Source organism: Salvelinus sp. IW2-2015, linkage group LG25 (genome assembly GCF_002910315.2).
Source record: "Salvelinus sp. IW2-2015 linkage group LG25, ASM291031v2, whole genome shotgun sequence".
Classification (NCBI taxonomy): domain Eukaryota; kingdom Metazoa; phylum Chordata; class Actinopteri; order Salmoniformes; family Salmonidae; genus Salvelinus; species Salvelinus sp. IW2-2015.
The window spans coordinates 22,940,866-22,962,920 of NC_036865.1; the positions used below are offsets into that span (position 1 = coordinate 22,940,866).

A 22,055-nucleotide genomic window follows, 5' to 3' on the forward strand; every position below is an offset into this window, starting at 1 on the left:
AAACAAAACCCAGCATCAGCATAGACTACACATGCATAACTAGAGAGACTGACAATAAACTGCATTGGTGGCTTCAGATTCATACATTATACAACATATTTCAATAGCRTACTTACTTTTTGAGAAATTTGTCTGAAAGTATTCATTCAAATGTAAAATGTTCATGGCCAAAAAAGCATAATAGGACACTAATAAGCAGTGTAATGTCAGCCCCCACATATCAAATTAATAAATATTGTAAAATAACTTAAGAACTTACAAGATTTCATCGTTCTGAAACTCCAGGACCCCGTGTGTATCTTCGAAATCCTCTCCTCCTCCGTGTGCCGTGCCCTCCACAGTCTTGTAGGGCACCATGACGACCCCACGTGCCCCTGACGTACGCAGCACCTTCACCTCCATGGTGCCCACACTCTCACTCACGTGTGCCACCGGCTCCTCGAACGTGAAGATGCCGGCGTGGTCGTCGTCAAAGATGGTCACGGTTGCCGTGGCAGGCAGGCCGAGACAGGCCACCGCCTCCACGTGATTGGTCTCTGGGTTCTCTACCTCCTCTCCCTCTGCCAGCAGCACTTTGACGTTGCTCAGGTGGATCAGGAAGTTCTCATCCTCCTCAAAGATGTCATCATCAATGATGCCCACACGGATCTCCTTCTGGGTCTCGCCGGGCTTGAACACCACCACCCCCTCGGTGAACTCGTAGTCCGAGCCCGCGTTGGCTGATCCATCCTCTGTACGGAACTCCACCGACACTGTCTTGGTCAGGTCACCGCCTCGCCGTAGCACGTTAACTGCCACTGTGCCACAGTTCTCCAGGCACTGGTAGGAGCCGGGGTCAAAGTAGATCTTGGAAATGGGGTCGTTATCGGCCATATCAGAGCGAACCTCGTGCAAGCTGACGGCCTTGCGGGCCTGGTCAGCCGCATGCTTCTTCAGGATGTTCCCAGCGCCGGTCATGAGRCTGGTGGCCTGGCAGCGGTAGAAGGCCCTGCTCTTCTGCTGCGAACTCAARACCTGGTAGTTGGCCAGTTCAATCAGCTGCTCCARCTCCTTYTCTGGGTGCTTCTGCTTCAGCTCCTTGAGGATCTTGGCCATGTCGCGCCGGGTCTCCTCTTCATCCAGGTCCTTCACGTTRAGSTCCAGCCCCAGAGGCCCGTCRAGGAAGTCCYCCGCGTGAGAGTTGAGCATCTTRCCYTCCATCTCYATGTCYACTTTGGACGGGAGCGGGCGGTCYCCCTCGGTCTCAATGATCATGCCCCGCTGCTTGCCGGTACGGTAGCGCTTGTAGACGTACTTGTAGAAGAGCAGGCGTCGGTCAGCGACCCAGGCGAACAACACGCAGATGGGGAAGAAGAAGAGGGTGAGCAGGCCCTCCCACACCTGCACTATGCCAGGGGAGATGACAGCCAGGATCAGGTAGAGCCAGATGTAGGCGAAGATGCTCCAGGTGGCTGTGACGAAGAAGACGCGCAGGTGCTTGACCTTACGGACCTCCCCGTCGGGCACCACGTACACACAGATGCCAATGATGACAAACATGTTGAAGGCGGCGCTGCCCACGATGGTGCTAGGACCCAAGGCTCCTGCATCAAAACCGTGGCCGCAAACCTCAATGACGGACAGTAGGATCTCAGGGGCACTTGAACCCAGGGCCATGAGCGTGAGATTGGACACTGTCTCGTTCCAGATCCGCACGGTGGTGGTGGTGGTCTCTCCGTTGGGTCTCTTGATGGTGATCTCTTTCTCCTGAGAGGTGATGACCTCGATGGACGCCATGAAACGGTCAGCGATGATGGACACTCCCAGGAACATGTACACCAGGGCCACGAAATAGACTGTCGCTCGTGCCACTTTGTCCCCAAACGAGGGATTCTGAGGTTCCCAGATAGGCAGAATCACCCCTTTTTCGCATGCTGTGCCTGCTGTGGTGCACACAGTAACATTGCCGCTGGCAGTTGGAGACACAAACTGATCCAGGTCCACGTCCGAGGACATAGCCGTCACATGTTGGAATTTGAGAAACATGATTGCTAAGACAACCACAAGCCGAAGGCCAAGGGAGAGCAGGGGGGAGAGCTGAAAGTGTCCCATGATTCTGGAGTGGTGAGCTTCCTCTGCTTCCGAAACCTGCAGGGGGGGGGGGGGGTGATTACAGGGTTGGAATTACTGGAAATGTAACACAACTTGCTCTCACTGTAATAATAGCGTAATAACAATATGTATGAATTCACGTTGACTATAATATAATTTGACCATGGGTCTCCCGAGTGGCGCAGCGGTCTAAGGCACTGCATCTCAGTGCTAGAGGTGTCACCACAGACACCCTGGTTTGAATCCAGGCAGTATCACAACCGGCTGTGATTGGAAGTCCAATAGGGTGGCGCACAATTGGCCCAGCGTTGTCTGGGTTTGGCCGGGGTAGGCCGTCATTGTAAATAAGAATTTGTTCTTAAACTGACTTACCTAGTTAAAAAAAAGCTTCAATAAATAGTTTTAATGAAACAAACATTTCATATAAATGATTCCCCTGGTAAGTGGCTGCAATGCCTATAATAGAACCATAGGGGTTGGCACTTGATTGGATGGAAAGGAGGAAGCAGAAGATAKATTTTAACTGATTGTCTGCAGGGATAATAACTTTTCACATATTTCATATGCTTGGTAGTTGCTACTGTGGTGAACATTATGCAGATATGTCACGTGCATAGCATTTTATGAACAATTAGCATCCATTTACAAGGCTCTATAATCACCAGCAATAGGTGACAATATCAGGTTATTCATTCTCCTTAGAGCAGGAGATAAAACATGTATACGTTTTAGACTAGTAAAGAGTAGGGACGGTTCCCCGACCTTTGAAATAAGAGGGAAGAGAGGAGACCTTGAGCGTGTATAGCATGCTATGCGCCGAGATACCGCGGGTACAGGGAGCATCCAGTGAAGCGGGAGGGAAGCGACACTAACGGTGCTGGACAGCTCACCTTCAATGTAGTCAGAAAGGAAGCAGACGCCAAACATCTAGGAAAGATTATAATGGACTAATTGACCATAGCACTTAAATGTATACCATATTTTCCCTAGGAAAATTATAGTGAATTATAGTGGAATTATAGTGATTAATTATTGTTTAATATCAGCTTATAATAAAAATGAACTGGAATAAGAAATCAATAAGATAGTAGGCTACTTATGATAACTAATAATTTAGGTCTGGTATATCAGTCTGGTAAACTATGCTAATTATAGAAAGAAATTATGGAGTTATGGTCACGGCAGTAGCCTACACAATTTGGTGCCGCCTTTAGAGCATCCTTACCAGTTTGGAAGCATACAATTCTTGCCAGATTTACTATAGGAAGGTTACTTGTAAATGGACTGTTGTGTGATTTCTATTGTTTTCGACGGTATCATCAGTTGATGTATTAATTACTAGGCTTACAGAACATGCTCATTCAATATAAACCCCCAATTCCCTAATCCATAGTTGGAATCTACATATTAGAAATTCAATAGAAAACCTCTATTCCCTAATCCATCTGGAATCCGCATATTACAAATCCAATGCGACGGCACAACCTGCACTAATATCCCGCATTGGGCTACGTGAATGCATTTGGCGCAATGAATAACTCCGGAGTAGCACAAATATACCTCGTGTAGGATAGCGTAGGCATGCTATTGCCGAAATGGATCAATTTATGTGGGTTTAGGCACGTTGTACACAACTTTCAAGTGCATATTTGGAAACATGGGCAAACGACCAGGTTTTACTGTGGCAGGAAGGCAAGCAAGGAAGCGCAAMAATGAAACCCAATTCCTACAAATTGATGTATTCTCAAAAGCTAAAATAGACTCAATATAAATCTCCAAAGCTTTACCATTTTAATCTCAGACAGAATGGTCGACTAATCCCAGTAGATCCGTATAACATATAATAACCTATACAGAATTTAGGATAGCCAAGACATGCGGCCACACTGTATCTCACAGCTCTATCGAGTGGACTAAACTTGCTGTAACTAGATTGTGCCACAAAAATACACAATTTTGATATGTTAATGATAACAATATAAGCAGAATCATACCTTTCACAATATATAACAGTACGGTCCACAGGCAGAAGTCAGCAATAGTAGTTGTAGTAGCCTAGACGTGAAAATGCCAATAAGGAGCCGCTAGAGCCGTCAGTAGCCTAGTATTACAGCTCACATTCGTGCTGGGTTTTATACGAAATCAAGGCGAGATACCCCGGTGAAGAAAAAACGAGTTAAAGATTCCCATGCACTRGCAGTTTTCCACGACCTGTATGAGATGAACAGATAACTGATGTTTTATCAGCAAATCTGCATATCGGAGAACTAAAAGGTGCGCTGAGAGTTCTTCCTGATTATTTCCCCCCCCCTCTCTCTCTCTCGCTCTCACTCGCCTTCTCTCACTCAACCTCTTTCCTATCCTATTCGATGTGTGGACAGCCACAGAGCTCCATGCACAGAGACCGAGTCCAAAGTGCGTTAAGAACGCGGGCTGCTTCTGTGGAGGCGGACAAACTCCCGGAATACACTTTTTCCCACAGCTCTACCGCTCGGGCATTATTCTGTCCACATCGATTTCAGAAAGAGCAAAGGGAAACGACACTAAAAATGCGGCCCGCTGCCAACCCGCCTATCAACACCAAGACCCTCCCATTGCTCCACTTTAAATACTTGGGGTAACGTTGTATAAATTGTAATTAGGCCTACATTTCAATAAACTTGGTAATTACAGTACAATGTACTACATCATGCTACGTATGATTTTCCTTATTTTTTGAATAATGAGGGTTGCTTTGAGATGGGGTCAGTCTTGTCATGGTCATTTCGTTTTTTCCTTAAGTAACCTTCTGTCTTATGTAACCATACCAAACGTAACATATCATACTAATTTGAATGTCCCAGATTTACAATTACTATGTTGGCGTCTCTAGTCTATGAGACCAGACTGTAACTCTGCTCTCTGTTTCTGCCTATTATCACCTGTCAGACCGCCGGTATTTGAAGGAGTAGCTGTAGATCGGGGTGGGTAACATTGATGAGGGTGGGGGTCACAAAACATCTGAACTCACCATGAGGGGCTGCAGTTGCTCAGGGGTCTGCATACCCATATATATCCCCCCACCACATTGCAAGCAAAACATTTTATTAACCCCCCTCTTGACAGCAGAGATATTTTTACATTTTAGAGTTAATTTAGTGCAATTCTACACATTTTACCATGGGGTGTAGAGAATAGGTTGCTGTTTTAAAGTAAGCTAGTTACAATTCTACACATTTTGCCATCGGCGGAGAAGAAAATTAATTKATTTCCTTCAATTCCTTCAAAATTAATACATTTCCTTCAATTCTACACGTTTTGCCCTTAGGGGGGATAGATGACAGCCATCATCAAAAACAATGGAGAAAATTTATCCCATAACATTTTAACATAGAAATAGCTGTTCTAACATTCAGCCAACAGTAGCAGCCAATGTGTGGTGTTCAAGGTAGGCCTACATTCCATGAGACTTTTGAAAAAAAAACATGCATGGCTTGACATCAACCTGTTTATCCACATGTCCTTCAAATCAAATCAGATCATATTTTATTTGTCACATGCACCAAATACAACAAGTGTACTTTATCGTGAAATGCTTACTTACAAGCCCTTAACCAACAGTGCAGTTCAAGAAGAATAAAATGTTTACCAAGTAGACTAAAATAAAAAGTACTAATTAAAGTAACACAATAAGAATAACAATAACGAGGCTATATACAGGGGGCACCGGTACCGAGTCAGTGTGCGGGGGTACAGGCTAGTTGAGGTAATCTGTACATGTAGGTGGGGGTGAAGTGACTATACATAGGTAAACAAACAAACAGCGAGTGTACAGAAGGGGGGGGGGGTCAAATCGATGGCGTGTTAAGAATTGTTCAGCAGTCTTATAGAAGCTGGTAGAGGCTTATAGAAAGCTGATAGAAGCTGTTGAGGAGCCTTTTGGTCCTAGACTTGGTGCTTCTGGTACCGGTTGTGCGGTAGCAGAGAAAACAGTCTATAACTTAGGTGACTGGAGTCTCTGACAATTTTATGGGCTTTCCTCTGACACTGCCTATTATATAGGTCCTGGATGGCAGAAAGCTTGGCCCRAGTGATGTATTGGGCCGTTCGCACTACCCTCTGTAGTGCCTTACGGTCAGATGCTGAGCAGTTGTCATACCAGGCGGTGAAGCAACCGGTCAGGATGCTCTCGATGGTGCAACTGTAGAACCTTTTGAGGATCTGGGGACCCATGCCAAATCTTTTCAGTCTCCTGAGGGGGAAAAGGTTTTGTCGTGCCCTCTTCACGACTGTCTTGGTATGTTTGGACCATGATAGTTCATTGGTGATGTGGACACCAAGGAACTTGAAACTCTCGTCCCGCTCCACTACAGCCCTGTTGATGTTAATGGGGGCCTGTTCGGCCCGCCTTTTCCTGTAGTCCACAATCAGCTCCTTAGTCTTGCTCACATTGAGGGAGAGGTTGTTTTCCTGGCACCACACTGCCAGGTCTCTGACCTCCTCCCTATAGTCCGTCTCATCGTTGTCGGTAATCAGGCCTACCACTGTTGTGTCGTCAGCAAACTTAATGATGGTGTTGGAGTCGTGTTTGACCACGCAGTCATGGGTGAACAGGGAATACAGGAGGGGACTAAGTACACACCCCTGAGGGGCCCCAGTGTTGAGGATTGGCGTGGCAGACGTGTGGCCCGTCAGGAAGTCCAGGATCCAGTTGCAGAGGGAGGTTTTTAGTCTCAGAGTCCTAAGCTTAGTGATGAGCTTTGAGGGTACTATGGTGTTGAATGCTGAGCTGTAGTCAATGAACAGCATTCTCACATAGGTGTTCCTTTTTTCCAGGTGAGAAAGAGCAGTTGTGTGCGATTGAGATTGCGTCATCTGTGGATCTGTTGGGGCGGTATGCGAATTGGAGTGGGTCTAGGGTGTCCGGGAGGATGCTGTTGTTGTGAGCCATGACCAGCCTTTCAAAGCACTTCATGGCTACRGATGTGAGTGCCACAGGGCGGTAATCATTTAGGCAGGTTACCTTCGCTTCCTTGGGCACAGGGACTATGGTGGTCTGCTTGAAACATGTAGGTATTACAGACTCGGTTAGGGAGAGGTTGAAAATGTCAGTGGAGACACTTGCCAGTTGGTCCGTGCATGCTTTGAGTACACGTCCTGGTAATTCGTCTGGCCCAGTGACTTTGTGAATGTTGACCTGTTTAAAGGTTTTTGTTCACATCGGCTCCCGAGAGCGTTATCACACAGTCATAAAGAACAGCTGGTGCTCTCGTGCATGCTTCAKTGTTGCTTGCCTCGAAGCGAGCATAAAAGGCATTTAGCTTGTCTGGTAGGCTCCCGTCACTGGGCAGCTCACGTCTGGGTTTCCCTTTGTAGTCCATAATAGTTTTCAAGCCTTGCCACATCCGACGATGAGAAAGAGAAAGAGGTGACTGAAAATGTTGTTGTGTTGTTTGATGAAAGAAACCACTGTACAAAATAAAATTCATTATTTTTCCCATACCGTTATTACAAAGAATCAGACAAATTATGCTACCCTCTACCTATTGGCTACTTAGCTTATTCAAGCCTGTCTCAAAATACAACACTGCCCTTTAAGACAAAAAAAGCTCTTTATCTGATTGGCTTTTCAAATATGTCTGTAAATGTAAATGTTTTGTGCTCTCGTAGGAAGCAATCAATCCCCTATTGCTGACTTCAAATGATTTATAACTGGGATAATAACTCACTAACTAGCAAAGGATATTAACAAAATGCGCACAAGGCTACATGTAGCCCTCGTTTGATCTCCAAATAAGCACATCTTGTTACGTGCGTTGTTTGAAGGAAACCAAGGCGCAGCGTAATTTGTGGTCATCACATTTATTTAAATGAGAACCAGCAACAAAATAACAAAGTGAAACCAAAACGAACGGACCGTTCCGTAGGCTACAAGAGCTGTACAAAAACAAGATCCCACAACATAGGTGGGAAAAAAGGCTACCTAAGTATGATTTCCAATCAGAGACAACGATAGACAGCTGCCTCTGATTGGGAACCACACTCGGCCAAACACAAAGAAATACAAAACATAGAATGCCCACCCCTCATCACACCCTGACCTTATCTACTCACTACCACTCATGCTGTAAACAGTCCAGTTCAAGGTGAATGGCACAGATCCATATACGGCAATGGTCTATTTGCATATAGGCCTACTGCAGCTCTGATTGGTTATGCCGCGCCGGTCAGTGTAGAGTACGGGCCTGAGTCATGCCTTTCAATGCAATAGAATCCTACTCCAATGTGTTCTGCCTACAACAACATCTCTTGCATAGCTAGTTTTGCATACTAAGTCTTGCATTACTCATTTTGTTTCGGTATGTTGCATTGAAAGTGGCTAATATAAGAATTGATTCGATCACAATTGCCACAGTAAATGGAAACGTTGATAGTGTTAACTTAGTGGAAAAAGGTGTGTGAAGTTCAATGCCGTGCTTCTCTCAGTGGGCTGATACTGTATTTCTTCTGCGGGACAGTCCAGAGGAAGCTGAGCGGCAGTCTCAGGGCTACTGCACACGTGTGCATGCACGCAGCTTAGAGGGAACATTGTCTATACAGTACACGATTTTAGTTTTTGTTGTCCTAGGCTACCTGGCTAAATTGTTTGCTCACTAACTTAACTTCCTTTCATGGGAAATGTTAGCTAGTTAACATTAGTCTTGGTGGCACTGCATGTGGTCTAGTGGTCTAGGGCACTGCATCGCAGCGCTAGCTGTGCCACCAGAGTCTCTGGGTTCGCGCCCAGGCTCTGTCGCAGCTGGCCGCGACCGGGGGGTCCGTGGGGCGACGCACAATTGGCCTAGCGTCGTCCGGGTTAGGGAGGGTTTGGCCGGTAGGGATATCCTTGTCTCATCGCGCTCCAGCGACTCCTGTGGCGAGCCGGGCGCAGTGCGCGCTAACCAAGGGGGGCGGGTGCACGGTGTTTCCTCCGACACATTGGTGCAGCTGGCTTCCGGGTTGGAGGCGCGCTGTGTTAAGAAGCAGTGCGGCTTGGTTGGGTTGTGCTTCGGAGGACGCATGACTTTCGACCTTCGTCTCTCCCGAGCCCGTACGGGAGTTGTAGCGATGAGACAAGATAATAATTACTAGCGATTGGATACCACGAAAATTGGGGAGAAAAGGGGGTAAAATTTAAGAAAAAAAAACAAACAAAAAAAACATTAGTCTTCTACATCTAAATACAACTTCCATTCTCTCAGGCCAGGGGCACAGTGTATGAATTTATGGTTGAATCAGATTCTCCATTATAATCATTGGTCAGTATGGAGAATTAAGTAAAACCACAAGTCCCAAATCCCTACCTCTATCCATGGCTAATTTAGGAAATCGCTAGCTAGCCAATGGAGAACAACTACACAACGAGATGCAACAATTCCATTTTTTTCTGTCAAAGACATTTGGCTTCTGATGTGACACTTTTTTTTGGTGCGCCAGGACCATTCACAGCTGGGCTCACTCAGTTTATCTAAATGCTGATTGCCTGTTATTTTATACTTTTTTWWWWATCAATCTACTGCAGAGACCGCCTGCAGAGTTCTGTCTTACTATCCAGGTCTGTGCCAAAACAATTCGAGCTTCTACTTCTAAAAATTCACCTTTCCAGAAACAAGTCTCTCATCGTTGCCGCTTGTTATAGACCACCTTCTGCCCCCAGCTGTGCCCTGGACACCATATGTGAATTGATTGCCCCCCATCTATCTTCAGAGCTCGTACTGTTAGATGACCTAAACTGGGACATGCTTAACACCCCAGCCGTCCTACAATCTAAGCTAGATGCCCTCAATCTCACACAAATGATCAATGAACCTACCAGGTACAACCCAAAATCTGTAAACACGGGCACCCTCATAGATATCATCCTGACCAACCTGCCCTCTAAATACACCTCTGCTGTCTTCAACCAGGATCACAGCGATTACTGCCTCATTGCCTGCGTGTGTAATGGGTCTGCGGTCAAACAACCACCCCTCATCACTGTCAAACGCTCCCTAAAACACTTCAGCGAGCAYGCCTTTCTAGTTGACCTGGCCGGGGTATCCTGGAATGACATTGACCTCATCCCGTCAGTCGATGATGCCTGGTTATTCTTTAAAAGTGCTTTCCTCACCATCTTAAATAAGCATGGCCCATTCAAAAAAAAAATTGAACCAGGAACAGATATAGCCCTTGGTTCACTCCAGACCTGACTGCCCTTGACCAGCACAAAAACATCCTGTGGCGTACTGCAATAGCATCAAATAGCCCCTGCGATATGCAACTTTTCAGGGAAGTTAGGAACCAATATACACAGGCAGTTAGGAAAGCAAAGGCTAGCTTTTTCAAACAGAAATTTGCATCCTGTAGCACAAACGCCKAAAAGTTCTGGGACWCTGTAAAGTCTATGGAGAATAAGAGCACCTCCTCCCAACTGCRCGCTGCACTGAGGCTAGGAAACACTGTCACAACCGATAAATCCACGATAATTGAGTATTTCAATAAGAATTTTTCTAAGGTTGGCTATGCTTTCCACCTGGCTACCCCTACCCCGGTCAACAGCACTGCACCCCCCACAACAACTTGCCCAAACCTCCCCCATTTATCCAACACCCAAATCCAGATAGCTGATGTTCTGAAAGAGTTGCAAAATCTGGACCCCTACAAATCAGCTGGGCTAGACAACCTGGACCCTCTCTTTCTAAAATTATCCGCCGTAATTGTTGCAACACCTATTATTAGCCTGTTCAACCTGTCTTTCGTATCYTCTGAGATCCCCATAGATTGYAAAGCWGCRGCGGTRATCCCCCTCTTCAAAGGGGGAGACACTCTCGACCCAAACTGTTACAGACCTATATCTATTCTACCCTGCCTTTCTAAGGTCTTCGAAAGCCAAGTTAACAAACAGATGACCGACCATTTTGAATCCCACCGTCCCTTCTCCGCTATACAATCTGGTTTCCGAGCAGGTCATGGGTGTACCTCAGCCACGCTCAAGGTCCTAAACGATATCATAACCGCCATCGATAAAAGACAATACTGTGCAGCTGTATTCATCGACCTGGCCAATCACATTCTTATCGGCAGACTCGACAGCCGTTTCTCAAATGACTGCCTCGCCTGGTTCACCAACTACTTCTCAGATAAAGTTCAGTGTGTCAAATCGGAGGGCCTGTTGTACGGACCTCTGGCAGTCTCTATGGGGGTGCCACAAGGTTCAATTCTCGGGCCGACTCTTTTCTCTGTATACATCAATGATGTCGCTCTTGCTGCTGGTGATTCTCTGATCCACTTCTACGCAGACAACACCATTCTGTATACTTCTGGCCCGTCTTTGGACACTGTGTTAACTAATGTTATTTTGAATGTTATTTTTTTTTAAATGGGGGGGTGCGGGAGACTGGGTTCCCTTGGCATCTGTGAATACGTGCTACTGCCTGTTTGGAACACTGTCAAGTAAAGAGCATTAAAACGTATATATTATTATTATTATTATTTATATTATTATAGTTTTTTGCTCAATCTGATTGGGTGGGCCTGGCTCCCCAGTTGGATTTAATGCCAGATGTGTCAGTGTGAAAAATGTGGATGACTTGCGCTAAATAGAGCGATTTATCATAACTGTGGAGAGCACATATATTACTGTATATAAACACTCATATTCCAGACCCCCCCACACACACACACACACACACACACACACACACACACACACACACACACACACACACACACACACACACACGTTATTTTGAATGTAATTTTTTTTTAAATGGGGGGGTGCGGGAGACTGGGTTTCAGGCTGTATCACAACCGGCCGTGATTGGGAGTCCCATAGGGCGGCGCACAATTGGCCCAGCATCGTCCGGGTTAGGGTTTGGCCAGGGTAGACCGTCATTGTAAATAAGAATTTGTTCTTAACTAACTTGCCTAGTTAAATACAGGTTAAATAAATTAAATAAATAAATAAAGAGGGGAACCCAAGTAGCCTGGAGTCTGTTATGTTATGTGACGTTCTCCAAGACCCACTGCCTCAACTCCCATGACACCTCCAGGTTGGAACCTGACTACTTGTCACCCCCATATTTGAACCCACTGCTTTACGTAAGCCCAACATCAGCGCATGTTCCCGCACACACGTGACTCACATTTCTCTCTCGTAACCACACCCATCCCTTTGAAGAGAGTTCTCTGAGGAGACAGAGATGAGAGCATAGTTAATGCATCAGGACCTCTCATCATATAGACTTTGAGGGGGAGTGAGTTTACAGTGAAATGGTCAAAGGTCACAACTCACCACCATGCAGTGCGACAGGCTGCTTCTCCGTCCAGCGATCGCACTGTCAGACGGCTAATCCTCTCTGTGTGGAGGGGGCTATTAAAAGTGTGTCAGAGTTCAAAGTGTGTCGGAAAAGCCAATGTAAAGGTCTGTGTCACAGGGCCTAATAGTGTTGGTTATCCCATCCCATAATGGCTTTTGTCAGAGGGAGAAAGTGGTGTGTGTTGACTACGCCATAATGTGGCTCTATTTGYTGATTGGGTTGTTGTGTTGAGCTAAGTCTGAACATGCAAATTAAACAGTGTACTGTAAATCACATCATGGACTAGGACCAATTACTCACCACTGACACATCAACTCACCTGAACTACTGTACCACAATTAAGGCCATAGTTTAAATATAAACTGACTCTTTTGGGGTATCGGTGCCAAAAATAGCAAGGAGCATCAATAAAGGGATGTAGAAAAAAGAGTACCACTGTGACAGGCAACAGCTGCACATGCTCTGGTCAGGTGCAACGTGTCCTATTTAAATTCAACCTTTGTTTGTTATGAACACAAAGAGGGGACAGTATCCTCCTCAGAACAGCCAGAGAACGTTCTGCATGACATCCTTCAGCCACAACAAAGGTGGTGACATTTACAAGCTAATCGCTGCAGACATGTCCAGATTAGGTTTTGGGTCCAACTCTCCGCACAGGGGTCATCACAGGGGTCATCACGGCTGCCGTTGTGATATACAGCGGTTGAAAGGAAAAATTACAAGTTTTTGTTATATTCTCGAAGTAAGTCTAAGCAAAGTCTACTCTATATGCAAGGCATTGGCCCTCGCAGATTTTCAGCAAAAGCTCTCTGCTTGGTTGAAGACACCTGGTGCATGTCAGACAGATGATAAAGTCCATCAGAATGTCTTTTCATTGGAAGGCAGATGGTTTCGTTATTTTCCAAGGCCTACACCTCACTATGGATGCGCTGGAGGCTGAGAGAGGAACACCATAAAGCTGTCAGACTGAGATCTCCTACATTTCCATTCCCAGAGTCCCACTAAGGCAAAGCTCTTATACTGAGAAATGGGCTGGTATATCCAGTCTGCTGTGTGTACCTGCTGASAGAGGCTAGATGCACCCAGATTTGAGCATAAATTCCACATTGTGAGTCCGAGGTTGGGCTGCTTTTAGAGCCCACAGGCCTCTATGCAGAGATTGTCAATCATAATATGTTTGTGTCAGACGCAAGGAAGGATGAAGAATGGGGATGTGATGCACTCAGAGCTGCAACCAGTTGAGTGTTTATGAATAAAGGAATTCATCTTTGTATGTGATTGTATGACATAGACTGACCAGATGAATCCAGCTGAAAGCTACGATCCCTTATTGTCACTTGTTAAARCCCCCTCAATCAGTGTAGATGAAGTGGAGGAGACAGGTTAAAGAAGGATTTTTAAGCCTTGAGACAATTGAGATATGGATTGTGTTTGTGTGCCATTCTGAAGGTGAATGGGCAAGACAAAATATTTACCGTAAGTGCCTTTGAACAGGGTATGGTAGTAGGTGCCAGGCGGACTGGTTTGAATGTGTCAAGAACTGCAACACTGCTGGGTTTTTCACGCTCAACATTTTCCCATGTGTATCAAGAATGGTCCACCACCTAAAAGACATCCAGCCAACTTGACACACCTGTGGGAAGCATTGAAGTCAACATGGGCCAGCATCTCTGTGGAACGCTTTTGACACCTTGTAGAGTCCATGCCCCAACAAATTGAGGCTATTGTGAGGGCAAAACAGGGTGCAACTCAATATTAGGAAGGTGTTCCTAATGTTTTTTACACTCAGTGTATATGTGTGTGTGCATGTGCTCATGAGAAAAAGTATGAGGAAGTGAAAGACAGTCAGTCCTGTATTGGTTGGAGTGGGAGATMACACTACGTCACTTGGAGGAAACCAGAACAGTCAAACTGTTTGACATTCTGCCAGAGATATGGGTCTTTGGATGTGAATTTAGTGACCTTCATATCTCACAGTCTACAGCATCCTCTCCAAGCTGAAGAGTCAGGGTGGTGRTGCCAACCCCCGCCCACCCCCCCTGTTTTTCCTTATGTTCTTAATTCAAAATCAAATCTCTGAATCCGTCTTTTGAGAACTAATTTGAACAGAAATTCCACATTATTGGTACTTACAATGCATAGGGAGCCTGTTATGTCTGCTTTAAATGAATGCACTTTCCCCCTGCGATGCAAAAACACTTAACTATGCGGGAGATGGCACCTGAGGTGGCAGTGTAAAACTGTGTCATCCTTTCTAACGTGGCTGGTGCTCTGTTCTACGAATATAACCACTTTAAAAGGCATACAACTATAGCGTCAAAGAAAGAAGACATTTAATAGCTTTTCAAAGACTTCCTTGTCTGCTTGTCAAAGACATGTGAGAGGCATCCCACTTCCTTGTTTCTAGCTTTACCTGCAGAATCTAAGCATCACAGAAAAATGGCCTCTGTGTTTACTAGGACATCACAGACGCACGTATGAAAACAAGATTATAAAAGTCACACAACAGGACATACAGTAGTAGGGCCTTGGTGTACTTGACAGGCACTGACACTATTCAGGGTAATATTATGACAGTGAATTGAATATAAGTCAGACAGCCATATTCAACATGAAGTAAAATATAGACCAGTGTATAAAATATAGTCTCGTGTATAAAATATAGGCTAGAGTATAAAATATAGGCTAGTGCTTCCGACAAACAAGCACCAGGTTTTTAAGTACTGCACTCTTAGAAAAAAAGTGTTCCAAAAGGGTTTTACTGCTGTCTCCATAGGATAACCCTTCTTGGCTCCAGGTAGAACCCGTTTTGGTTCCAGGTAGAATCCTTTTGGCTTCAATGGAAAGGGTTTTCACATACCTAGAACCAAAAAGGATTCTTCTATCAGGAATCAAGGTATGACCCAGAAGCAGACACGTCGAATTGACAATGGTTTAATATTCCAACAGGGCCAGGCAATAGAACGCTGGGACAGGACCGCCCCCACTCCGACATCAGAAGCATCGGCCTCCACCACGAACTGACGGAAAGGGTCCAGAGTGGGCGAGGTGAGTGCGGACAGGGGGGAAGCCAGGGAGTTGTAACCCCGGATAAAGCGGCAATAGAAGTTGGTGAACCCCAGGAAGCTTTTCAGCTGCACCCACTGCTTTCACTATCCTGGGATCCATTTGCACACTCCCTGCGGCGATGATGAAACCCAGAAAAGGGATGGTGGAACGATGGAACTCGCACTTCTCTGCTTTTACATACAGCTGGTTCTCCAGGAGACATTGAAGAGCCTGTCGGATGTGGAGCACATGTTCTTGAGTGGAACAGGAGAAGATGAGGATGTCATCTAGGTAGACAAAGACGAACCGGTTCAACATGTCACAGAGAACATCATTGACCAGAGCCTGGAACACAGCAGGGACATTGGTAAAGCCAAATGGCATGACCAGATACTCGTAGTGACCGCTGGCCGTGTTGAAGGCGGTCTTCCACTCGTCCCCTTCCCGTAGCCGCACCAGGGGGTATGCGTTCTGTAGATCCAGCTTAGAAAACACGGTGGCCCCCTGGAGCGGCTCGAAGGCCGAGGAGATGAGTGGTAGCGGTTCTTCAACATTATGTCGTTGAGACCCCGGCAGTCGATGCACGGGTGCAGGGTCTTGTCCTTCTTCTCCTTCTTATGCCGGTGGGATAAGAAGAAGAAGGATGGATGAATCCTTCAGTAAGGGAATCCCCAATGTAGGTCTCCATCGCCTTGGTCTCTGGTCCCGACAGAGAGTACAGTCATCCCTGGGGTGGAGTCGTGCTAGGGAGAAGGTCAATCCCGCCGTCATAAGGTCGGTGCAGCGGGAGCGAAGTGGCCCGGGCCTTGCTGAAAACCTCCCGGAGGTCCTGGTACTCTGCGGGAATGGCGGAGAGGTCCGGGGCAACTCCTGAGCTCCCAGGAAGATGTCCTGGGGCKGGTTGTGCTGACTTCAGSCAATGGGCGTGGCAGAACGGGCTCCGCAAGTAGACCAGTTAATGAGYGGATTATGTTGCTGGAGCCAGGAGAATCTGGCTCACGTCAGCTGGCCCGGGTCTGCTGGGTCCATCATGGCCAGTTCGTACTATCAAGAATCAAGGTAAGACCCAGATGCAGACACGTCGAATTGACAACGGTTTAATAATCCAACAGGGGCAYGCAATAGACAGGTCAAGGCAGGCAGGGGTCAGTAAATCGGAGGTGGGGCAACGGTACCGGATGGCAGGCAGGCTCAGGGTCAGGGTAAGCAGAGGTCAGCAATCCAGAGGTGGGGCAAAGGTACAGGTCGGCAGGCAGGCTCAGGGTCGGGGCAGACGGAGTGGTCAGGCAGGCGGGCTCAGAGTCAGGACAGGCAAGGATCAAAACCAGGAGGGCGAGAAAAAGGAGAGACTGGYAAAAGCAAGAGCTGAGAATAAAACGCTGGTTMACTTGACAAACAAGATGAACTGGCAACGGACAAACAAAGAACACAGGTATAAATACCAGGGGATAATGGGGAAGATGGGRGACAGCTGGAGGGGGGTGGAGACAATCACAAGGACAGGTGAAACAGATCAGGGTGTGACATCTTCAAAGGGTTCTACTATGGGGACAGCCAAAGAACCTTTTTAGGTTCTAGATAGCACCTTTTGAGATGTGCAAATAGAGTGTGCACATAGAGTTGGTATTGCATGTTCGAAGGATTTAACCAATCTCTGAACGTTCTTAAAGTGTGGCATATGAACTGATGTGTGTCAAATGACTCTCAACAATACAACCATCTCTTGATGTTAAGACCTCGGTCCTAGACAGTACCTCAAAATAACCACATTCCATAACCAACACCTATAGATTATGTATGATGGAGCAATAGGCATCATTTCTTTGGTTGGTTAAATTACGGTAATCTTTTCATCATGTATTGCCTGACACAGTTTAGCTGTTACATTTCTAATAAAATGCTAACATGAAAAGCCAATGTAATCTACAGAGGGGCCATGACTGTCATTCAGGATTCAATACTTCAGTAGTCAGTCCATGTCTACTTGACCTATAGCTTGTCTGGAGCCCCCCGCTAGCACCAACATGAGCATAGGCCATCACAGGATAGAACCATCACTGCCTGGTGCACTAAAATGCAAAGAGATGCAGGTTGGTAAGTTTTCAGCAGATAGTTATTCATCATWCGGTTACATAATCTTAGTACATTTCAGAACCCTGCAATGGCTCATTGAGTGAATGTCAACCTAAGGTCTGTCAGGTAGTCAGAAGTCTCTAGGCTGTCTTTAGGAATGACAAGGTGGTGAAGACGGCCAGGAGAAGAAGAAGTGAATCCTGGTGGGGAGGAAAGCTACGAAGAAACAGAAGGAAGAAGAAGTGAAGCCAGGTGGGGAGGAATGCTACAGAGAAACAGAGGGAAGAAGAAGAAGTGAAGCCAGGTGGGGAGGAATGCTACAGAGAAACAGAGGGAAGAGAGAAAGTGAAGCCAGGTGGGGAGATGCTACAGAGAAACAGAAGGGAAATATGTAAGGAGGAAGAGTAGAGGAGAGAAGCGATGAGAAGAGGATGGGAAGAGTGTGAAAGTCCACAGAAGAGAGAGAGAGAGGGGGGGGGCTACAGCGGTTAGGGCACTCCTCAGGTATTTTTGGACTTTCACTTCTCCTTTCCAGTTGCAATTTTAGAATGTAAATCTTGGTGGGGCAAAACAACACATTTTTGGGATTAATGCCAGCAAAGCCACTACACAACACAACACGAAACAATACATGAATTGCACTATAACGGTGACAAACGGCGCTCACAAACTGTTAGGGCCTACATAAAGCTGTCCCAAATGCAGAGTCCCAACAGCATTCCCAACACCTTACCACTGCTACACCTGGCTCTCAGCGGAGCCTTGTCTGGCAGCGAAACAGTTCATTCAGCCTCATTTACTGCCTTTTKAAAAAACATAGCTGATATGGCTGACTTGCTTAAACAAATGTGGTTTCTACTGACAATTGAGATGTACAAACTATGGCATAAGGGGACGAGAAGCGGATAAGAGGCAATCTGTAATTTCGATTAAGTCAATGAGCGAGCTACTGTACAACATACGTAGTCAATATAACTACTTGCTCAGCACTTTTGAAATGTACAGCAACAGAATTCAGAACATGGGCCGCTCTCACAGTATTCTCCCTGTACACCAAGTCAGAACCGTAGGATAAATAAAGAGGTGAAAATAGACCAAATTATTAGGGTGAGGCACATGGGCTACTAACAGCTTACTACACAACATACACTTAGTATTACTTTCTTAGCTACAGTATACARATCTCCCTGGCATACTACCTAATTRATGTAGCAGCATACAAGACATTTTTGGACCACCTTATTGTACCGTGCTCACTTGAACAGGAAGGTGGCACAGCTGTCCTTTGTGGGCAAGTTTTGTCATTAAACTTTGTCATTCTCTGGATTTATYTTGCTTTCAAGACAACTGGGAACCCCAACAACAACAAAAAACTGAGAATCAGGATGACGTCAGTGATCCTCAAGTTGTTTTGAGCGAGTCACAAATCATGCTTCATTGACAGCACGGCCYATGTTGAATGTTTATAATTTTAAACTAAGAAAAGAGACCCTTAATCTTAGAACCACACTTCACTGAATAGCAGGCTAATGATTGCTTTGCAATTCTTGCACTGATTCTTTCCATTGTTGAATTTGCGATTTCCAACTTGTTGTGAAGCCTGGTGTCCAATTGCTGATGAGCACCGATACATTTGATCTATAATTTCTCTTCATATTTATTTATTTAACTAGGCTAGTCAGTTAAGAACAAATTCTTATTGACAATGATGGCCTAGGAACAGTGGGTTAACTGCCTTTTTCAGCGACAAAATGACACATCTGTACCTTGGCAGCTCAGGGATTCGATCTAGCAACCTTTCAGTTACAGGCCCAACGCTCTAACCACTAGGTTACCTGCCGCCCCAAGTATTAAAAAGGACTAGGATTAAAAAAGATTTGCCAGTACATTGTCGACTTAATTCATGATGATYACTAAGATGATAGCTAAGYTTTTGAAAGTATGATGTTGACATGATCAGTCCAATCAAAGCTACTGTGATATGATGTGATTTGACATCCTTTTATCTGTGGCCAATTACCTTGAGCCTTCTTGGAAATYCACTTCTAATGTAAGTCTATGGTAGCACCCAAGGGGGTTGAATTTTCTAGCTCTACCCTTAGACTTGGCGGTGACGTAGTGTCCCAATGAGTTACAGAACACTAAGCCAATCACGGCGCAACACTCCGTATTTTCCCCACCACCACAGAAAGAACTGAGCTATGCTGAAACACCTGCATTTTGTATGCGGCTTTATTAACTCAATGATATATAATTTTTTACATTGTTTGCAAACTGATATGTGACACGTATTAATGCCAAAATAGCATGCATAAAATGTGAGGCTCAAAACAGGTGGGGCTTTCACATCCTCTCCCCTCTGCTTCTCCGTAGCTTTCCTTCACTTCCCTTTGACCTGCACTGTTGGAGTTCAAGATTTTCACTGTCGCCTGCATTCACATCCGCAACAATGTGCATGTGKCTTATAAACTCTGTCTAAAGTGTTGAGACAACAAACACACTCAGGGATTTTCGTTTGATGTCACACAGAGAGCCTTTCCATTTGCTCTGCCTGCCGACATGAGAGGAAGTAAAGCACTACTGTCAAAGAAAGACATGAATTGTGTTGGTTTGAATCAAGGCTCCTTGCAATGTTACACTGTTAGTGCTGGTTTTGCATTGAGGTTTAGAGGTTTTGTGTTTATTAGAGTCATCACTTGTCTGTGTTGAAACGGGGGAAAAGAAAGATTCTTGGCGATGTTTGAGTTGATAGATACTGTAGCTCAGCTCTTTTATCTTTGTGAAAGTGTTGAGACATGCCATTGGTTTGGATTGAAGCGCAGTGCGTCTACTTGTTTGTGTGCAGCAGCCCCTGAGATATTACACTTAAAGCTTAATTATCTATGTTGTTGACGACGTAGTGATTTATATAGAGAGCTTTTGGAGCTTTTGCCAACGTCTATCAACAGCAATTTACCTCACATCAATAGTTCCAGTGGTGTCTGAAAGTAAACATTCATTAATTATTCAACATCTATACAGAAAGCAATCTAGGGGAACAGAGGAGAAAGTCAGTAGCTGTCATTTACAACATTTTGAAAGAAGAATGGGAAACACTGCTGAGATTACAGACAAGGATGATATTCACCCAAGGTCATATGCAATATTAAATGTGTGAAGATGTCTGCAGTCTCATGGTCGATTCTAATCTACCTCCATTTCTACAGACGTAGGATCTTAATTTGAGCCAGTTTGCTACATAAGGAAAATAATCAAATCAAATCAAATTMTACAGGTACAGAGTCATTGTGCGGAGGCAACGGTTAGTTGAGGTAATATGGACATGTAGGTAGAGTTATTAAAGTGACTATGCATAGATGATAACAACAGAGTGTAGCAGCAGTGTAAAAGAGGGTGGGGTAGAAGCTGTTTATGGCTTGGGCGTAGAAGCTGTTTAGAAGCCTCTTGCACCTAGATGGTACCGCTTGCAGTGCTATAGCAGAGAGAACAGTCTATGGGCCTTCCTCTGACACCGCCTGTTGTAGACATCCTGGATGGCAGGAAGCTTGGCCCCAGTGATGTACTGGGCCATACGCGCTACCTTCTGTAGTGCCTTGCGGTCGGAGGCCGAGCATTTGCCATACCAGGCAGTGATGKAACCAGTCAGGATGCTCTCGATGGTGCAGCTGTAGAACCTTTTGAGGATCTAAGGACCCATGCCAAATCTTTTCAGTCTCCTGAGGGAGAATAGGTTTTTGTCATGCCCTCTTCACGACTGTCTTGGTGTGCTTGGACCGTGTTAGTTTGTTGGTGATGTGGACACCAAGGAACTTGAAGCTCTCAACCTGCTCCACTACATCCCCGTCGATGACAATGGGGGCGTGCTTGGTCCTCTTTTTCCTGTAGTCCACAAGGAAAAATCATGCAGCAACAGGAAATGTGAATTATTATGTGGATTATGTTCATGGTTATTTTTGTAGCGGTTGATAAAGTSAAGMCRGAAATTTCAAAGTGGAAATTACAAACTATAGAAGCCTTTTTAAACCTCAAATACACTACAAGTTTTACATTTCCTGATGTGTATGAAAATTCTCAGCAACAAAATATTACACACTCTCATACACGTGGATCCCCTGAACGCAGCTCACTTTCCAGATCCCAATCACCCGAATTCTGATCACCTGTTCTGACACCTGTATGTCATTATCACACACTATTTAGTTCAGTTCTTTGCACCCCATCACTGTGAGGCATTGTTTGTTTTTTGACACACTTCTCTTCGGAGCGCTGGTTTTCCCGTGATTGTTCCTCCCGTGTATGATAATTTCCCCCTACCTCACTAGCAACAGCAGGGGCGGCAGGTATCCTAGTGGTTAGAGCGTTGGACTAGTAACCAAAAGGTTGCAAGATTGAATCCCTGAGCTGACAAGGTATACATCTGTCCRTCTGCCRCTGAACAAGGCAGTTAACCCACTATTCCTAGGCTGTCGTTGAAAATAAGACTTTGTTCTTAACTGACTTGCCTAGTTAAATAAAGATAAAATAAAC

The 22,055-nt window shown here is 45.4% G+C and overlaps 1 pseudogene; it reads right to left on the minus strand.

Moving 5' to 3' along the window:
- Positions 1-204: 204 nt before the first annotated feature.
- LOC111951647 (sodium/calcium exchanger 1 pseudogene) lies at positions 205-4,466 on the minus strand (annotated as a pseudogene).
- Positions 4,467-22,055: the final 17,589 nt, after the last annotated feature.